The 19,208-nt window shown below is 44.9% G+C and overlaps 1 protein-coding gene across 1 annotated transcript in view; it reads right to left on the reverse strand.

The window, feature by feature from the left end:
- The window catches only part of TRPM4 (transient receptor potential cation channel subfamily M member 4), a 682,714-nt gene that overhangs the window by 369,462 nt on the left and 294,044 nt on the right, over positions 1-19,208 (reverse strand). The window lies entirely within an intron of this gene.

Below are 19,208 nucleotides of genomic sequence, written 5' to 3' on the forward strand. Positions count from 1 at the left end.
TTTTGTTGCCTCAGAACCTGGAATTAACAAGGATTGTTTGAGGATTTGCATCATTTAATTTAAAAAACATAGCCACAACTTTGAAGATTTTTTACATTTTTTTATTGTGAAGCAAACAAAATAGGACAAAATAACAGAAAAGGTCAATGTGCACAACTACTGACCCCTAAAATCAATACTATGTAGTGCCACCCTTTTGCAGCTTTCACAGCTCCAAGTCACTTTGGAGAAGACTATGAGCTTGCCACATCTTACCACTGCGATTTTTGCCCATTCCGCCTTGCCAAACTGCTCCAGCTCCTTCAAGTTGGATGGTTTGTGCTTGTGAACAGCAATTTAAAGCCCCATACACACGGTCACACTTTTTGCCAACCAACTTCAAAATCGTCAACTTTTCTAATTTGTGTGACCGTGTGTATGCTCCATCGGACCAACTTTTTCGGGTTTTATCCAACAAAAAGTTGGGTCTGCAAACGGACCAACTTTTCGGCAACAAAAGTCCGATGGTGCCTTGTCTGACTGTGTACAGCAAGCCAACCAACTTTTGGACAAAGTGCAAATACGTGTTTTCTTTGATGGCCAAAAAGTTCAATTAGTCTCATCAGACCAGAGCACCTTCCTCCATACATTTTGGGAGTCTCCCACATGCCTTTTTGCAAACGCAAAACGTGCCATTTTGTTTTTTGCTGAAAGTAATGGCTTTCTTCTGGTCACTCTGACATAAAGCCTAACTCTATAGAGTAGTGGTCTCAAAGTACCGGCCTGCGGGCCATTTGCGGCCCAGTTATAAATGGCCCACAGGCAGGGTGGAAGTGAGGGGAGCTGGCGCCATCTGGTGGTGGCCGTTGGTATTACAAGTTAAGCATTACAAGTTAAACAGCAATTCTAATGTCATTTTACACTATTTTCACTGCCATATTCTTCCCTCTAATTAGAACCCCCAAACATTATATATATTTTTTATCCTAACACCCTAGAGAATAAAATAGCGATCGTTGCAATACTTTCTGTTACGCCGTATTTGTGCAGCGGTCTTACAAGCGCACTTTTTTGGGAAAAAAATTACACTTTTTTTAATTAAAAGATAAGACAACAGTAAAGTTATCCCCATTTTTTTTAATATTATGAAAGATAATGGTACGCCGAGTAAATTCATACCCAACATGTCACGCTTCAAAATTGTGTCCGCTTGTGGAATGCCGACAAACTTTTTTACCCTTTAAAATCTTCATAGGCGACGTTTAAAAAAATCTACAGGTTGCATGTTTTAAGTTACAGAGGAGCTAGAATTATTGCTCTCACTCTACCAATCGTGGCGATACCTCACATGTGTGGTTTGAACACCACTTACATATGCGGGCGCTGCTCACGTATGTGTTCGCTTCTGCGCACAAGCTCGTCGGGACGGGGTGCGTTTTCTGGCTCCTAACTTTTTTTAGCTGGCTCCTAGATTCCAAGCAAATTTGTCAAACCCTGACTTACACCAGTGCTGGTGGTAATAATGCGCTCGCTGACACCAGTGCTGGTGGTAATAATGCGCTCGCTGACACCAGTGCTGGGGGTTAATAATGTGTTCGCTGTTGTTTTTGAAGTTTGAAAGTTTGCATGCGGCCCCCCATGGCATATGAAAACTTGTCTTGTGGCCCTCAGGTAATTTGAGTTTGAGACCCCTGCTATAGAGGGTACAGCTTATTGTCGTCCTATGTACAGATACTCCAGTCTCTGCCGTGGAACTCTGCAGTTCCTCCAGGGTTACCTTAGGTCTCTGTGCTGCTTCTCTGTTCAGCTTTTTATTTCTGAAAAATAGTTTTATGTATATGTATATATTTTTCAAATTTTACTTCACCAACTTAGACTATTGTGTTCTGATCCATCACATATCAACTAAAGGCTGTAATGTAACAAAATAGGTAAACAGCCAAAGGGGGTGAATACTTTTGCAAGGCACCATATTTTTCAGTAGTAAGTAGATAATAGCTGGAATTAGGGCACACCTGCCATACACAGTGTAGCAGGTACTTCTCCAGACTGATCTAATCTATTAGGGGACAGCTGTCTGCTGCAGCAGTGTGGGCTTTGTCACCCCCCCCCCTTCTCTCTTCACACAGACACTCAGATATACTTGTTTGTAAACGCCCTATTGGAAGAACCTGCGCCAATCATCAGGCAGCAGCAAAGGACTGTGGGGGAGGAGATAAAAAGCCAGAGGAACTAGGCCAGAGCCTTTTTGCCTGCACCCCTTTAGGAGAGCATCTCCTGCACTCTTATGTGTGTGGAATCACGGCATACCAAGGGGCACACAGCCTACAACTCCAGAGGAACCGATTGTTCATGCAGCTTCAGCCCAGAGGAACAGACTGTTCATGCTAAAGGAGGACACCCTGCAACAGCTCAAGGACTGAATGCCACTGTGACACACCTGCATCCAAGATCGATTGATCGCTCAGGGGAGGACCGCTGACTGTGTATAGGATTTGGTGAGGGGGCTTTGCCCAGGAACCTTTAATGCTTTTCATAGAATACCATATCCAAATATTGTCCATAGAGCTCCTACATTGCCAGTGAAGATAATAAAATGCAAAGCTTTGCCTCCAGGACAATAAAAGGAGACTCTTAAAAGGGGACACACCATGGGTATTGAGATCATTTCACTGGGTGTGTACTAGAAGCATTGTAGGCCGGCCTGAGGTTCCCCATCCCACACACCAAAGGTTATTGGGGAGTCTATTTAATCTGTACATATTGTTACTGTAATGGTCACCACTGTTTACGACCTTCCATCCTATCCACGACAGCTCATCTGACACTCCAACCGTCCAACAGACATCAGACATCCCAGAATAACGAGACTTGCTCCATTACTGGTTTCAAAATGAAGACAACTTTAATGGTTTCTTCTCAGCTTATATACAGTACAAGGCATGGAAGTATTCAAAGGGACAATGAAATCTCCACCCCCCTAATCACACACTAAGGCTAATTACTAAACATTCCTTCATTAACAGCATAACAAACAAAACACCATCACACAATGATCTCCTTCCAATCCACATCCCCAGACAGACGCTCTGTCTCCGACAAGTACATTCCACACATAACCAGTATTTAGCATACATAATTAGAGGTCTGGGAGCAGACCTGGATTAACACCTTTACACAAGGACAAGGGAATGTCTTCCAGGCCCTGACTCAATTAGCATGTCACTAGTCAGGGCTAATCATAGAAATGAGTCATAGAATATTCTTTGCAGGCATTAAGGAATATACTGTAGATCACTGTCCACGCCAAAACAATCCAACATGTGTACCCCATCTCCTGGCTCAATCTGTGCCCAAAAGTGACTCCCGTTACATGGCTCCCTCCTTGTGGAACACTCCGGCAGACCCGGCTTGATCCTTTTTGGGTCAACTTGGGGATGTCCAGAACTAGGAGGCCGGGATGACGTCTGTTTGCCGGGATAAACCATCAGCATTGCCATTTGGCTTACCAGGTCGGTAGCTGATGGTGAATGTGAATAATGGAATTCAGTTCTGGAACAGTCACTTGCTTTGCTCTCTCAATGGCTCCTAAAACCTGTTGCTGATACTCTTGGGACAGATAAGGCACCACCTGGATGCAAATCCCATTTAATTTGTTTGTACATTTCAATGTTCAAGCCACGGGACATCTCATAATACATGACGTAGTGTCGTTGCATCTCTGATTTCTCACTGGCCAACTTGTCACATTCCCATTTTAGACTGATATTGTGCCGGATCTACAGTACATGTCCGGGAAGGTAGTCTTACCCGGGTCTCAGCAGCAAGCGAGTTGGTTCCAGCAACGCGGGTTGGGGCACAGGTAGTCACTGTGTGGGCTTCAGCGGGACACATCGGGGCGTACGCAGAAACAAGGGGGGCCAAATCATTCCCCAGTAGTACATCTGCTGGCAAATCCTTCATCATCCCCACATTCACATGTTGCGAACCAACCCCCCAATCCAGGTGAACCCGGGCAACGGGTAGCCGGAAGACGGTGCCTCTTGCTACTCTTACGGCTACGGTGTCTCCGGTGTGCTGGCTCTCTGGGATGAGTTTCTTCTGTAGCAGGGCCATGGTAGCACCAGTATCACGTAGCCCATTGGCTACCTTTCCATTGACCCGGACAGTCTGCCTGTGTTGCTGCCATTCCTCTGTGGGCACCCGGTGTAGGGCACATTGCCGTTCAAAATCAGCAAGGTACCCATCAATCTCCCCTTCAGTTTCAATGAAGTTCTTAAAAGCAGCAAAATGTATCTTTCTCCTTTCAGTTGGTGCTGCTGTGACTTCTGCTGCTGCAGAACGTCTTTGCCGTAGCCAATTTGCGTCCACAGCAGCTATAACTCGGTCTATGATCTCCGGTGGAGGGTTAGGACCATAGTGTGCCAGTCTTAGTTTGACAGCCCGATCAAAGCTTGCCTCCTCCGGGGTCCTGTCTGTTAAGTTGGGTCTTTCTGCTCCATCCATTTGGACAAGTTCTGTGATCACGTCCATCTTCTTATGGTTGCTGGCTGGTCTGCCACGGTTCTCCAGTAGTCCTTGTAGCGGTCCTTTAAGCAATGGAATTATCCCACTGCTGCCACCAATTGTAACGGTCACCGTTTACGACCTTCCATCCTATCCACGACAGCTCATCTGACACTCCAACCGTCCAACAGACATCCCAGAATAACGAGACTTGCTCCATTACTGGTTTCAAAATGAAGACAACTTTAATGGTTTCTTCTCAGCTTATATACAGTACAAGGCATGGAAGTATTCAAAGGGACAATGAAATCTCCACCCCCCTAATCACACACTAAGGCTAATTACTAAACATTCCTTCATTAACAGCATAACAAACAAAACACCATCACACAAGGATCTCCTTCCAATCCACATCCCCAGACAGACGCTCTGTCTCCGACAAGTACATTCCACACATAACCAGTATTTAGTATACATAATTAGAGGTCTGGGAGCAGACCTGGATTAACACCTTTAAACAAGGACAATGGAATGTCTTCCAGGCCCTGACTCAATTAGCATGTCACTAGTCAGGGCCAATCATAGAAATGAGTCATAGAATATTCTTTGCAGGCATTAAGGAATATACTGTAGATCACTGTCCACGCCAAAACAATCCAACATGTGTACCCCATCTCCTGGCTCAATCTGTGCCCAAAAGTGACTCCCGTTACAGTTACCTATTGCTTTTGTTTGCATAGTGTTCCTGACTGCTTTCTTAAAACTGTTTCAACCAAGTTTTGGGTACTTACACAGGTCCTGGCTGACTAATGTTAACCTGAATTTTACTTTTCTTCAAGTAAACTACAAGAAGAACTGTGTTGTGTATTCCTGCTGAGTTATTCCATTAATCGCATTGCTAGGTGTGCCAGAGGGGCTGGGACAGTTCATTGGGGTCGAAAGGCAGAGTAACGGACTGAACAAAGGCAGCTCCCTCTGGGGTTTGCTACGACAGTATTGTACAATTACAGAAAACACTTGTAGGTAGATTCACGTAGGGGCGCCTAAAATTAAGGTCGGCGTAGCCTAGCGTGTTTACACTACGCCGCCTTAAGAGAGGAAAGTACATGATTCAGAAAGCACTTACCTCCTTACTTAGGGCGGCGTAGTGTAAACACAGCGGGCGTAAGGGCGCCTAATTCAAATGGGTTGGGGGGGGGGGGGCGTGTTTAATGCTAATGAGGCTTGACCTCACGTTTTTTGATGTCTTTTCTTACTGCGCATGCGCCAGGCGCCTACATTTCCCAGGGCGCATTGCGGCTAAGTACGCCGTACAGGCCTATTGATTTTGACGCGGACGTAAACGACGTAACTCCCGATTCGCGGACGACTTACGAAACTGCGTAAAAAATTCGAACCTCGCGGCGGGAACGGCGGCCATACTTTAACATTGTTATTCCACCTCACAGGTGCAATAACTTTAGGCCGCCTAAGGCCTTATGGAAACAACGTTAATCGACTGCGGCGGGCTCGCGTACGTTCGGGAATCGGCGTAAAAGCTCATTTACATAATCTACGCCGGCCGCAACGGAAGCGCCACCTAGCGGCCATCCAAAAAATTGCAAGCTAAGATAGAGCGGCACAAGCCAGCCTATCTTAGCTTTGTTTAAGCGCATCTCTGTTTGAGCATACGCTTAAACAAACGCCGGCGTAGATTCAGAGTTAGGTCGGCTTATCTACTGATAAGCCGGCCTAACTCTTTGTGAATCTACCCATTGGTCTGTATATGAGGCCAAAAAAACAAAACAGAACTCCTATCCTTAATCCCCTCTCTCTTTCACACAATTCCTCCATTATTAAACTTCTGACATCCATGTAGAAATCTCACCTAATGTCTCCACCAGCCGTGCAGGCTTCAAGGAGCTTGCCAGACCACCACCAGACCAGCTGGGTACCTTCCCCACCACCTCCTCTACTCTCCATGGAATGTGCAGGGCAGGGAAGATTTACTTCAGCTGCCGGGAAAGCATCGCTGTCACCAGTGGCATAACTAGAACCTTCAGGGCCCTGATGCAAGAAACCATGAAAGGCCCCCATGACCCCCGGTTGTGGAACAACAGGGCCCAGTCACAATTGGCTGGCTGCATATAAAAAAGGAACCGATTTCTTCATTTACCCCTGCTTCTCCTTTTCTCCCTCCTGCAGGCATTCAGCGGCTGTAGGAGGAAAATGAAGATTGGTTCCTCTATGCCAGTGTTTCTCAATCTTTTTTCTGTCAGGCCACCCTTGAAGTACACCCCTAGGGGAATGGAAATGCAATGCAACCACCCTGAAACTGTGTGCATTGTATGCAGTCGCAACATATTGATGATGCATATCATCGTATGGTGGCTGTGTCCTTTATTTCAATCCGGGACACATGGGCACCTTAGCACACCACGGCACCAGTAAGAGACTCGGGGCTATGGGCTCCAGATTCGTAGCTATAGCCCCAGAAGCCACCCCCCTAGCGACACCACTGGAAGTGGCACATCTTATTACTGAAAAAAAAAGTGTGGGGTGTCCCCCCAAAATCCATACCAGAACCTTAGCTAAGCATGCAACCTGGCAGGTCAGGATGGGGAGGGGACAAGCTTCCCCACCCCGAACTGTACCAGGCCACATTCTCTGAACATGGGGAAACAGTTTTGAACAATTCCTATATAAAAAAAAAAAATTCCTATATAAAAAAAAAAGAAAAGGTGTCCTGCGATGTACCATTGTCAATCATGACGCCAATGGACCGAAAAAAAAACCCCAACTCATCTGCCAAATGGACAGTCAGCTGTTATATAGGCAAGGGCGGGGCCACCCGGTGCCGTAAATGGGTTACCCCGCCCCCTCTGTCACATGATGTCAGAAGGGGGGCGGGTCACCTGGTTACGTCACCAGGTGGTGCCATCCTTGCCTATAGAACATCTGTCACAACCAAGACACAGCAGTCCTCGGGAGGCCTCCCATCAATGCAGAGCTTTTTTTCCTCCATTTTTCGGGCATGTCGGGTGGCGTGATTGAAGATGGATGGAAATTTTTTAATAAAGGAATTGTCCAAAACCGTCTCCTGTTTTTACTTTGACACTTTTTTGGTGAATGGGTAGGGGTACAATGTCATCGATACCCATTCCCATGGGTGGGCCGGGATCTGGAGGGCCCCCCTTGTTCCAATAAGCCCACAGACCCCCACAACTACCGGGCCAGGGTTGTGGGGACGTGGCCCTTTGCCCAATCAACATGGGGACAAGGTGCTTTGGGGGTCCTCCCCCATGTTGATGGCTTGTGGCCCGGTATGGTTCAGGAGGTTGTTTGGGATCCGAGGGCCCGCTCCTGAACCATATGCCCTCAACATGGGGTGCTTTGGGGTCCCCCCCAAAGCACCTTGTCCCCATGTTGATTGGGACAAGGGCCTCTTCCCCACAACCCTGGCCCAGTGGTTGTGGGGGTCTGCGGGCAGGGAGATCATAATATGGAAGCCCCCTTTATCAACATGGGAACAAGGTGCTTTGGGGGGGAACCCCAAAGCACCCCCCCCATGTTGAGGGCATGTGGCCTGGTATGTTTCAGGAGGGAGGGGCCGCATGCTTGCCTATCCTGACCTGCCAGGTTGCATGCTCAGATAAGGGCCTGGTATGGATTTTGGGGGAGACCCCCACGCCTTTTTTATTTTGGCGCGGGGTTCTCCTTAACCACTTCAATGCACCGATTATATATATTATATATATATATATATATATATATATATATATATATATATATATATATATATATATATATATATATATATATATACATACACACACACACACACACACACACACACATATACATATACATACATACACACACACACACACAGTACAGACCAAAAGTTTGGACACACCTTCTCATTCAAAGAGTTTTCTTTATTTTCATGACTATGAAAATTGTAGATTCACACTGAAGGCATCAAAACTATGAATTAACATAAAGTGTGAAACAACTGAAAATATATTTCATATTCTAGGTTCTTCAAAGTAGCCACCTTTTGCAGCAGACACATCTCTAGAACTGTGTGAATCAGGCCTTCATGGTAGAATATCTGCTAGGAAACCACTGCTAAAGAAAGGCAACAAGCAGAAGAGACTTGTTTGGGATAAAGAACACAAGGTATGGATATTAGACCAGTGGAAATCTGTGCTTTGGTCTGATGAGTCCAAACTTGAGATCTTTGGTTCCAACCCCTGTGTCTTTGTGCGACGCAGAAAAGGTGAACGGATGAACTCTACATGCCTGGTTCCCACCGTGAAGCATGGAGGAGGAGGTGTGATGGTGTGGGGGTGCTTTGCTGGTGACACTGTTGGGGATTTATTCAAAATTGAAGGCATACTGAACCAGCATGGCTACCACAGCATCTTGCAGCGGCATGCTATTCCATCCGGTTTGCGTTTAGTTGGACCATCATTTATTTTTCAACAGGACAATGACCCCAAACACACCTCACTCCACACATTTCCATCTGATGAGAGGCTCCATGTATCCACTGGTAATTGATTTTTCCTACATAGGACCCATACCCCACTTCCCCCAGAGTGATTGACAACCTTATTCATTCACTTTTTTTTTTCCTTTACCAGTACTCATATGTGTGCCCCATGTGCGCCCACCTCACCCTTTGGCATTGTGCTGTGGCTGCTTTTGCCTCATCCGACTGATGTCCCACGTCTCTCTGTCCTTGGCTCTCCTAAATCATTGGTCTGTCCTTGGACTAAGGGGGATTTATCCCCGCTTCAATTCCGGGGGAGACATCTCATTCCAGGACCATCATCCCACTCCATATTTTGGAACGCAAGGGCTATTCCACTTTGGGCCCAACATAAAGGTAACATACCATACAACCAAACTCGCTTATGCTGCTACCATGATTCAATCACGCAGATTGCACCTACTCACCTGTATGTTTATCCTTTTCATCTCTCTAGCTAATTGCTATCCACCCCACTCCTGATGACTGGCTTTAAACGCCAAGAAACGCGTCGAGTCCATGCTCCGGAATGCCAAGATTAAGCTTGCCCAATTATGTGTTTTTTCATCATTTTGTTTTCATCTACCAATTTTATTGGATAATCATGTCTACTGTATCTATATGTCAATTTATTGTGATTGCTTTTAATGGTCATGTCCTGGATTTTGAATATTTATTATATCAATGTTATTATGACTACATGTATTATGCCTCTGTTTGCATGATCTCTGTATTATATATTATGATACATATTACATTATCAAGTTTACATTTGACTCCTTCAATGTCATTTCAAAGCCACTGTATCTAATATTTAGGGACTCATTAAAGACAGTAATAGTACCACTGGATTGGCGCAGGGCCAATGTGGTGCCCATATTTAAAAAGGGAACAAAGTCTTTACCAAGTAACTATAGACCTGTTAGTTTAACTTCTATAGTTGGGAAGATACTGGAACGTTTAATAAAAGACCACATGGATGAGTTCTTGCTGGAAAAAAAACTATTTAAGCAGCAGACAACATGGATTCATGAAAGACAGAAGTTGTCAGACAAACCTGATTTCCTTTTATGAAGAGGTAAGTAAAACCCTGGACAGAGGGGTGGCTGTGGACGTGATATATTTGGATTTTGCAAAAGCGTTCGATACAGTTCCGCACACACGGCTCATGTGTAAGGTAAGGTCTACAGGATTGGATATATCAGTTTGTAAATGGATAGAAAACTGGCTGAAAGACAGAATTCAGAGAGTCGTGGTTAATGATTCTTACTCTGAATGGTCCAAAGTTATCAGTGGTGTACCCCAAGGTTCAGTGCTGGGACCCTTACTTTTCAATATATTTATAAATGATATTGGGTCTGAGATCAAAAGTAACATTTCTGTCTTTGCAGATGACACCAAGCTATGCAGTGGAATAACGTCCTTACAGGATGTCTCCAATTTACAAGCCGACCTCAATGCTCTGTCTGATTGGGCGACTAAGTGGCAGATGAGGTTTAATGAAGATAAATGTAAAGTTATGCACTTGGGGGCTAAGAATATGCATGCATCATACATACTAGGGGGAGTACAACTGGGGGGATCTCTAGTGGAGAAGGATCTGGGGGTTTTAGTTGATCATAAGCTCAATAATGGCATGCAATGCCAAGCTGCGGTTTCCAAAGCGAGCAAAGTCCTTTCTTGTATTAAGAGAGGTATGGACTCCAGAGACAGAGATATCATTTTGCCCCTGTACAAATCATTAGTAAGACCTCATCTGGAATATGCAGTTCAGTTTTGGGCACCAGTTCTCAAAAGGGATATAGGAGAACTGGAGAAAGTGCAGAGAAGGGCAACCAAACTGATAAGAGGCATGGAGGAGCTCAGCTATGAGGAAAGATTAGAGGAACTACATTTATTCACTCTTGAGAAGAGGAGAATAAGGGGGGATATGATCAACATGTACAAATATATAAGAGGTCCATACAGTGAACTTGGTGTTGAGTTATTCACTTTACGGTCAACACTGAGGACAAGGGGGCACTCTTTACGTCTAGAGGAAAAGAGATTTCACCTCCAAATACGGAAAGGTTTTTTCACAGTAAGAGCTGTGAAAATGTGGAACAGACTCCCTCCAGAGGTGGTTCTGGCCAGCTCAGTAGATTGCTTTAAGAAAGGTCTGGATTCTTTCCTAAATGTACAGAATATAACTGAGTACTAAGATTTGTAGGTATAGTTGATCCAGGGTAAATCCGATTGCCTCTCGGGGGATCAGGAAGGAATTTTTTCCCCTGCTGTAGCAAATTGGATCATGCTCCGCTGGGGTTTTTTGCCTTCCTCTGGATCAACTGTGGGTATGGAGTTGGGTGTATAGGATTTTACTGTGTTTTTTATTTTGTTTTTTTGTTTTTTGTGGTTGAACTGGATGGACTTGTGTCTTTTTTCAACCTGACTAACTATGTAACTATGTAACTATGTCATTTCTTTTTTGGATTGATTATTAAGCAATTTCTTGATTTCCCTTGATGGGACTGTGATAGATCATTTACTGTTAATATCCTTAACAATTTTACAAACCCGTCCATGCCCCATTTAAAGTCCCACAACCCAATTTTTCTTGCTCTATAGAAAAAGACCAGTGGCCTTAAGATGTCTCAGAGGGCCAAGTGTGGGTTTACACGCAACTCCCACAAGTTCAACTGTGACTTTAATTAAATGCCTTTTCCTTTGGAGCACATGCAGCACAGTACCGTATTTTTCGGACCATAAGGCACACTGGGTTATAAGGCACAATATCAATGATCGACTGCTAACGGGTTTATTTTCATACATAAAGCCCACCGGGTTATAAGGCGCATTAAAATGAAACAAACCGCTGATAAGTCAAATTTTATTGAACCCTTTCACAATAACTCAACATTGTTCAGTTGTAACACATAAAATACAAAACAATTCACTCACTTTTTCAGTTTATTCCTCTACCCCAAATCCATCAAATTCTTCATCTTTAGTGTCATAGTTTAACAGTTGGGAAATTTCGGCATCAAGCATGTCCGGATACCTCTCATCATTATCCGAGTCAGTCTCGTTGCTGTTACTTAGCTGTTCAGTGATGTTTCCGACCTTCCTGAAAGCTCGGATGACACTGGAGCTTTGAATGTGTGTTCATCCAGGCATCCACGATCCCAGGCATCCACGATCCACTGGCAGATAGTGGCGTAACTCTCCTGGCATTGCGTGTGTTCGCCTTCTGTCATCCAATGCTCCCACGCAGCTCACAATTTAACTTTAAAACGACCTGTTGACACCAATATCTAGCGGCTGGAGTTCTTTGGCTAATCCACCCAGAATGATGGCAAACACCAAATTAGTTTTTTTCACTTGGGCTTTGACAGTATCGGTCAGATGGGCGCGCATGGAGTCACAGATCAATAGGGATGGAGATTTGTAGAAAAAGCCATCAGGTCTCTTGACGTAAACCTCTCTCAGCCACTCACTCATGTTCTCCTCGTCCATCCAGCCCTTTGGGTTAGCCTTGATGACACTAACTGGAAACTTTTCTTTTGGCAAAGTCTTCCTCTTGAAAATGACCATGGGTGGTAGTTTCTGGCCATTAGCCTGGCAACCGAGAACTACAGTGAAGGATGACTTTTTGTTTCCTGTAGTGCGTATAGATACCGTACTGGTCTCTGTTTTCTCGACAGTACGGTTTACAGGGATATCAAAGGTGAGGGGGACCTCGTCCACGTTGGTGATGTGTTCTGGCCAGATCTTCTTTTCATTAAAAACTTGTTCGTGCAGTAGGTGTGGAAAATGGCCAGCTTTTCTTTGTAATCCTTTGGCAGTAGCTGTGAGATAGTAGTTCTTGTGCGTATGGAGAGATTACGCCTTTTCATAAAACAGAAGTACTAAGAAGGACCTCCTCGAAAGTCGTTGAGCTCCATGTTGCGTGCTATCGCTGTTGCTTTGAGTCGAATAGAGACTGTAGAGATGCTTCTACCTGCGGTTCTCGGTTCAATAACCCACTGTTCAAATTTTGTCCTCCAACTGCGGCCATCTCGCTTTGTTCCCTCGGAAACTCACTCAGTTTGGTCTTCTTTACCTGGCGCAGGGTGTCTTCTTGCTTCTTCTACTTCCGTACCATTGATTCATTATTCATTGTTGAATTCTCTCGCAGCTGCTCTACTTCCATGTTGTACTACATGACTGATCGCGTTGAGTTTGAAATCCGCTTCGTAAGCATGTTTCTTAACAGGAGCCATTTTTTGGGCAGCGGGTATAGAAAATGAATGAATGAATGCACACACCTCCTGACTATGATGGTCGTAATGCTCAATATCCAAGCAGTGCAGCTTCGTAGCTTACCAAGGCCATGCTAAAACATTGACAGATTTTTGAGCGCTGTGTACCACATAAAATTGTTTCTAGGTTAGAAAGCACAACTATACATTAGGCGCACTGCATTTTAAGACACACTGTCGATTTTTTAGAAAATTAAAGGATTTTAAGTGTGCCTTATGGTCCGAAAAATACGGTACATGTAGCACACAGATTGTGGCAGCCCTGAGAGAGGAAGCGTGCCTCCACTCTTTGTTGGCACAAAGTCCTGCATCCAGGAAATCTGTCTACTCACTGGGTTCCCGTGTAGTGTTGGGTCAATAAAACAAAAGAAAAGGGGACAACAAAAAACGTTCCCCCAGGTTTGGGAGGATTACCCGAGTTCCCATGCATGAGAGGAGAGTCACGAGGCCCCGCATGGTAAGGCCTTATATGTGGCCATTACGCCTGGTACCCAGAATCTGGAGGCTGTCTATGGGCTAAGATTCAATGGTAGCAACAAGGTCCTTAACAATAATAGAGCACCGGAACTAAAAGTCAAAAACAGAGGTGGTGTAGGATTGCTCGCCCAGTGATCAGTTGCACCATTAGTGGTTGGTTCTGCGTCCGATGGAGAAACTTGTGGGCTCTCATCTGTCTACATGTATCCTCGTTGAGTTGGTTGAGGGTCTGCGACGCCTTTGTGATTTTGGAGTGGCCCCATCACTGACTCTGGTATGCCTCACACGCGCAGGTTGAGCCTGTGGCCCCTATTATCTAGGTCTTCCATATGTCCGTGCATGTCCATCAGGTGCTGAGCATGCACGCTGGTGACTCGGACTTACTGGATGGCTGCCCCATGTGTCATGGCCTCTGACTCCACGTGCACTTGCCGAGAGGCCACTGCTCTAATGTCCGTTTTGAGGTCCGAGATAGCCGCGGACAGGGTACTTTTGATATCCATTGCGACCTGTTGGAGATCGGCTAAGCACAATAGGGGAGAGGAGTGCGAGGTGAGCATACCTGCAGCAGAGGTGCCAAGGCAGTCAGCGGTGGTAATGTAGCTCGCCGCACTCCGGTCTGAGGCATGAGACTGTGGATCAGCGTGCTGGATCTGGAACATCGCCATTATATTCTGGCTGAGCTGCGTGGATGGACCCTGCTGGGGCCAGGTGGCTGACGAGCTCCTGCCAGTCATCTTTGCACATTAGAGTGAGGGTTTTCCCGCTAATGAGAAGCAATGCAGAGCCTCTGGATGGAGGAGCTCACAGTCTATGCTGCCATCTTCCTCCGGTGCTAGGCCAAGCCCCCTTGTATTTTCTTTTACATTCACTTTTGAAGTGGAAGTCCACCCTAACACTTACATTTCTACCCTGCAATCATTAATGTGATCCAAGTTCAGCCTTATGCTCCAAAATTAAAAAAATACCAGTTTTTATACCTTTATTTTGCAGAATCCAGTGCCGTCATGCGACTTCAATTCTACTTCCTTCTGAGAGTAAAATCAGGCAGTGGGTGTGGTTCCTGAAAAAAGTGGCATCACTTCCTGGGAGGGACACTGTTCCTGTTTAGCCTGTGGGAGTATACAGGATGGGAGGAGCTGATCATGGGTTCCCTCCCAGTGTTCTCTAATTGTACATCCTAATTCATGATAAAATTAAGAAATAAAAATTTCCATCCACTCAGGAGGGGGGGGGGGGGTTCAGGGCACATATACAGTATAGCTGTGCACAGGAGAAAGGAGCTGGGCACGGGGGGGGGGGGGGGCACCCGTTCCCATTTATGTAACTTTGATAATCAGCAACTTTGAAAAGGTACCTGGAGTGCTTTGATGCGACTTTGATCCAGAGAGTGTAAAGACTTTGATCCAGAGAGTGTAAAGTTGTATCAAAGTCACACTCTAAATCGTGAAACTTTGTGGTCGCAATAGTGGTAACATGACTAGGTGTCCAAAGTCGCATGACAACCCATTGATTTTAATGGTACCCATTCCCACCTATGCAACTTTGAAAATCAGCAACTTTGAAAAGGTACCTGCAATGCTTTTATGCAACTGTTGATGCAAATTTGATCCAGAGCGTGTAAAGTCACACTCTAAATCGTGCAACTTTGTGGTTGCAGTAGTTGAAACGTAGACTAAGGCTCCACTAGTATGAATTGTCATGCGACTTTGGACAGATAAAGCCCATTGATTTCAATGGCACCTGTTCCCATCTATGCAACTTTGAAAATCACAGACTTTAAAAAAGGTACCTGCAATGCTTTCATGTGACTTTGATCCAGAGAGTGTAAAGTTGGATCAAAGTGACACTCCAAAGTCACACTCGAGCCTTAGGGATATGGGGTGGGGGCTGTATCAGAGGACAGCGTTTTCAGGAAGTGAGGCCCCCGCATGCAGAAATAAGGAAGTAAGGTTCTTCAGGAAGAAGATGATTGACTGATTGGAATTTCTAAGCGACACAATCAGCTATACAGAACATTTATATTAAAGATATTTTACTTATAATTAATAGAAAATGTTTCATTTTTGACTGAACTTCCACTTTAATGTCATTGATAAACAGGACAAATAGAGTGGCTGAATCTCCCTAACTGGGACACAGAGAGCAATAAAAACTGGCAGGTGTTCTAATCCCTCTCTACTCTAGCCAAAACAAGAACAATTTAGTTTTCACCTTTATTAAGTGCCGGTTCACACAGGGGCAACCCGACTTACAGTGTGACTTTACAAGGCGACTTCAGCGCGACTTACAAGAGATACTTACAAAACGCAACTTAAAGTTGCCTCCAGGACAGGCAACTTTGCATACCGCCCAACTTTTGAACTTCAGAATATGGGACACTTATGGGAGGATGCGACCGACGGCTCGGCACAAATTAAGTGCATCACCGACGCATACAAAAACCCCAGCACAGTCATTTAAAAAAAATAAGAATACAAAGCTTCCATTACAACTGATTTGGCATAAACTATGGAAGTGTGCGCTACAAAGTGTGGAAGGATTCAGGCGTGTTTTATGTACAGAGTGCAGGGCTCAGGAGTGTGTTATGTACAGAGTGCAGGGTTTTGGCGTGTGTTACTTACAGAGTGCAGGAGAGTGTTGGGCACAGTGCATGGTTCTGGAGTGTGTTACATACAGAGTGCAAGGGTTAAAGAGCGCTAGGTACAGAGTGTAGTCATACATCCACATCTTGTAATAGATTTTCCCTGGCTCAATTCCAGGATACATGTTCTATTCTGCTACTGAACCAAATTCATGATGTGAACATACAAGTAGGAGGAAATAGTCATGCTGCAGTCGTCATAGTTTCCAACGGCAAAGAGAAAAAGCTTTATTCAAATCAGTTTTATAGCCAAAGTGACACAAGCAAGCATCATCTTATATGGGTGCATCTGATTGGCTCATTCATATGGTCATTACATCTCTTCTTCACCACAAGGCCAACACTCATGGGGGCCATTTTATCTTTTGGTCGATGGGAGGAGTTGGTAAGCAGTGCAGTAGAAAGGAGGGGGTTGGAAAGAACTAATGGCTTTCATTCTTCACTCCGGGCTGAGATTTAACTCTATCATAACTTTCATTCAAGGAAAATACTACTAGTGTAATACACATATACATAGATGTGCATACATATATACACACACATACATATATATATATATATATATATATATATATATATATATATATATATACACACACACACACACACACACACACACACACACACACACACACATATATATACATATACACACACACGCGCACACACACACATACAAACACACACACACACATCGCAACAAGTAATAAAAAAGGAAAGCAATATTTGACTGGTTAGGAGAAAGATAACAAAACGCAAAGGGCCAGATCCACGTACATCGGCGCATATATAGGCCGGCGTAGCGCATCTCATTTCCGCTACGCCGGCTCAACTCAGAGAGGCAAGCACCGTATCCTTAGAGCATTTGCTTCCAACGTTGCGCTGGCGTAATGTAAATCTGCCGGCCTAAGGCTGCGTAATTCAAAGTAGGCTTGGAGTGGGCATGTTTTATGCTAATCTAGTATGACCCCACGTAATTGACGCTTTTTACGAACGGCGCATGCACTGCCCGTGGACGTATCCCAGTGCGCGAAATTACATCGCAAATAGTCAATGCTTTCGACGTGAACGTAACTATTCGCAAACGATTTACGCAAACGACGGAAAATTCGACGCTGTCCCGATGGCCATACTTAACATTGCGTACGCCTCATAGAGGCAGGGGTAACGTTACGCCAAAAAAAGCCTTACGCAAACGACGTAAAAAAATGCGCCGGGCGGACTTACGTTTGAGAATCAGCCTATCTAGCTAATTTGCATACTCTACGTGGAAATCAACGGAAGCGCCACCTAGCGGCCAGAGTAAATATGCACCTAAGATCCGACGGCGTACTAACACGTACGTCAGTCAGATCTAGCCCACATTCAGGCGTATCTTGTTTTGTGGATACAAAACAAAGATACGACGGTGCATCGTAGAACTTACGTGGCGTATCAATAGATACGCCGCAAGTTCTTTGTGGATCTGGCCCAAAATAATCATTTTATCAACTTAATAATCACAATCTCACAATTGCCCTTCTCCGCAACTATAACCTCTGAACTCCCATCACACACCCTTTTGTAAAAGTAGCACCTTTCCTTAGATGTCTATCCAGTGCAGCCACAGCTTTCTTCTCCTTTCAGTGCACTGGGTATTTTTGGCTCCTTGACCCCTGGAGCAGGAAGGCGGTAGAGATTGGGGGGACAGCTCACCCCCTCCTCGAACATGTTGCAGTCAGTCTTTCACTTGTCTGGACTCTAGTGCAGAGCAAAAAGGTTGTTGGAGCCAAGCTGTTACTTTCAACTACAGAAGCCAGGCTTCTGTGTTGAAAGTGTGGAGCTGCCTGTGAGTGCAGGGCTAATGGAGGCTGAAAAAACCCTGGGGTAGAGGAATAGACAGAAGATCCTAACCCTCTGCAACTCTGTGCTGGCCAGCAATGTATGAATGCCAGGGTGGTGTCACCAGCTCTTTTGCTATGCACTGGTTTGACAGAGGGGTGGGTCTAAGTAGCAGTCCCACCCCTTCCCGACATCACACTCTCCTTTTGACAGGTGAAGTCTCTCACTGGGGCTGCACAGTGCACATCTAGCCGACTTACTAGCCAATCGCTGGCTGTACTGGATGTGCACACTGCTGCAGATCCTAGAAAAATTTGCTTGTAGTCCGTAGCATTATGTGGGACAATCACCTGATAGCGGGACAAAAGGTGTCAAAGCGGGAAAGTCCTGCCCAATCCGGGATGATTGGGAGGTATGAACTTTGTCTGTGGCCAATCACAGAATAATCAAGCTGTGTGGGAGGGAGGGGTTTGCCTGAGTAAACCATTTTCTTTTTCTGTAAAGTTGCTTCAGTTAAGATGGAGATCCAACTTTGGAGGCAACTTCCATTAAAATCTATGGGTACAAATTACCTAGAAGTCGCCTTGAAGTAGTACAAGAACCATTTCTGAAGTCGGAGCGACTTCAGTAGTGTACATTAAGAGGACTCTCTTTGACCAACATGGGACTATTGATGTCAAGCGACTTGAGGTCTGACAAGTCGGATCTTAAGTCGCTGTAGTGTGAACCGGCACTTATGCTTTTAACTATAATCAGCCCTAATCAACTATTACTTTTCTGCCAATTTATTTTTTATAAACCATAAGGCTGATGAAAAAGATACACCACACTATTATGGACACTATGCGTATCTTCGTCCGCAAATGGGAATACTGGTCTGCTTATTAGCTTATTGATAGATTTTAATGTGTTCCTACTTCTCTACAGGTCTATTAAAACATTTTTGATTCTATTAGCCATCATTTTCGCTAATCTATTGTCACAT

The sequence above is a fragment of the Rana temporaria genome, chromosome 10 (genome assembly GCF_905171775.1).
Source record: "Rana temporaria chromosome 10, aRanTem1.1, whole genome shotgun sequence".
Classification (NCBI taxonomy): domain Eukaryota; kingdom Metazoa; phylum Chordata; class Amphibia; order Anura; family Ranidae; genus Rana; species Rana temporaria.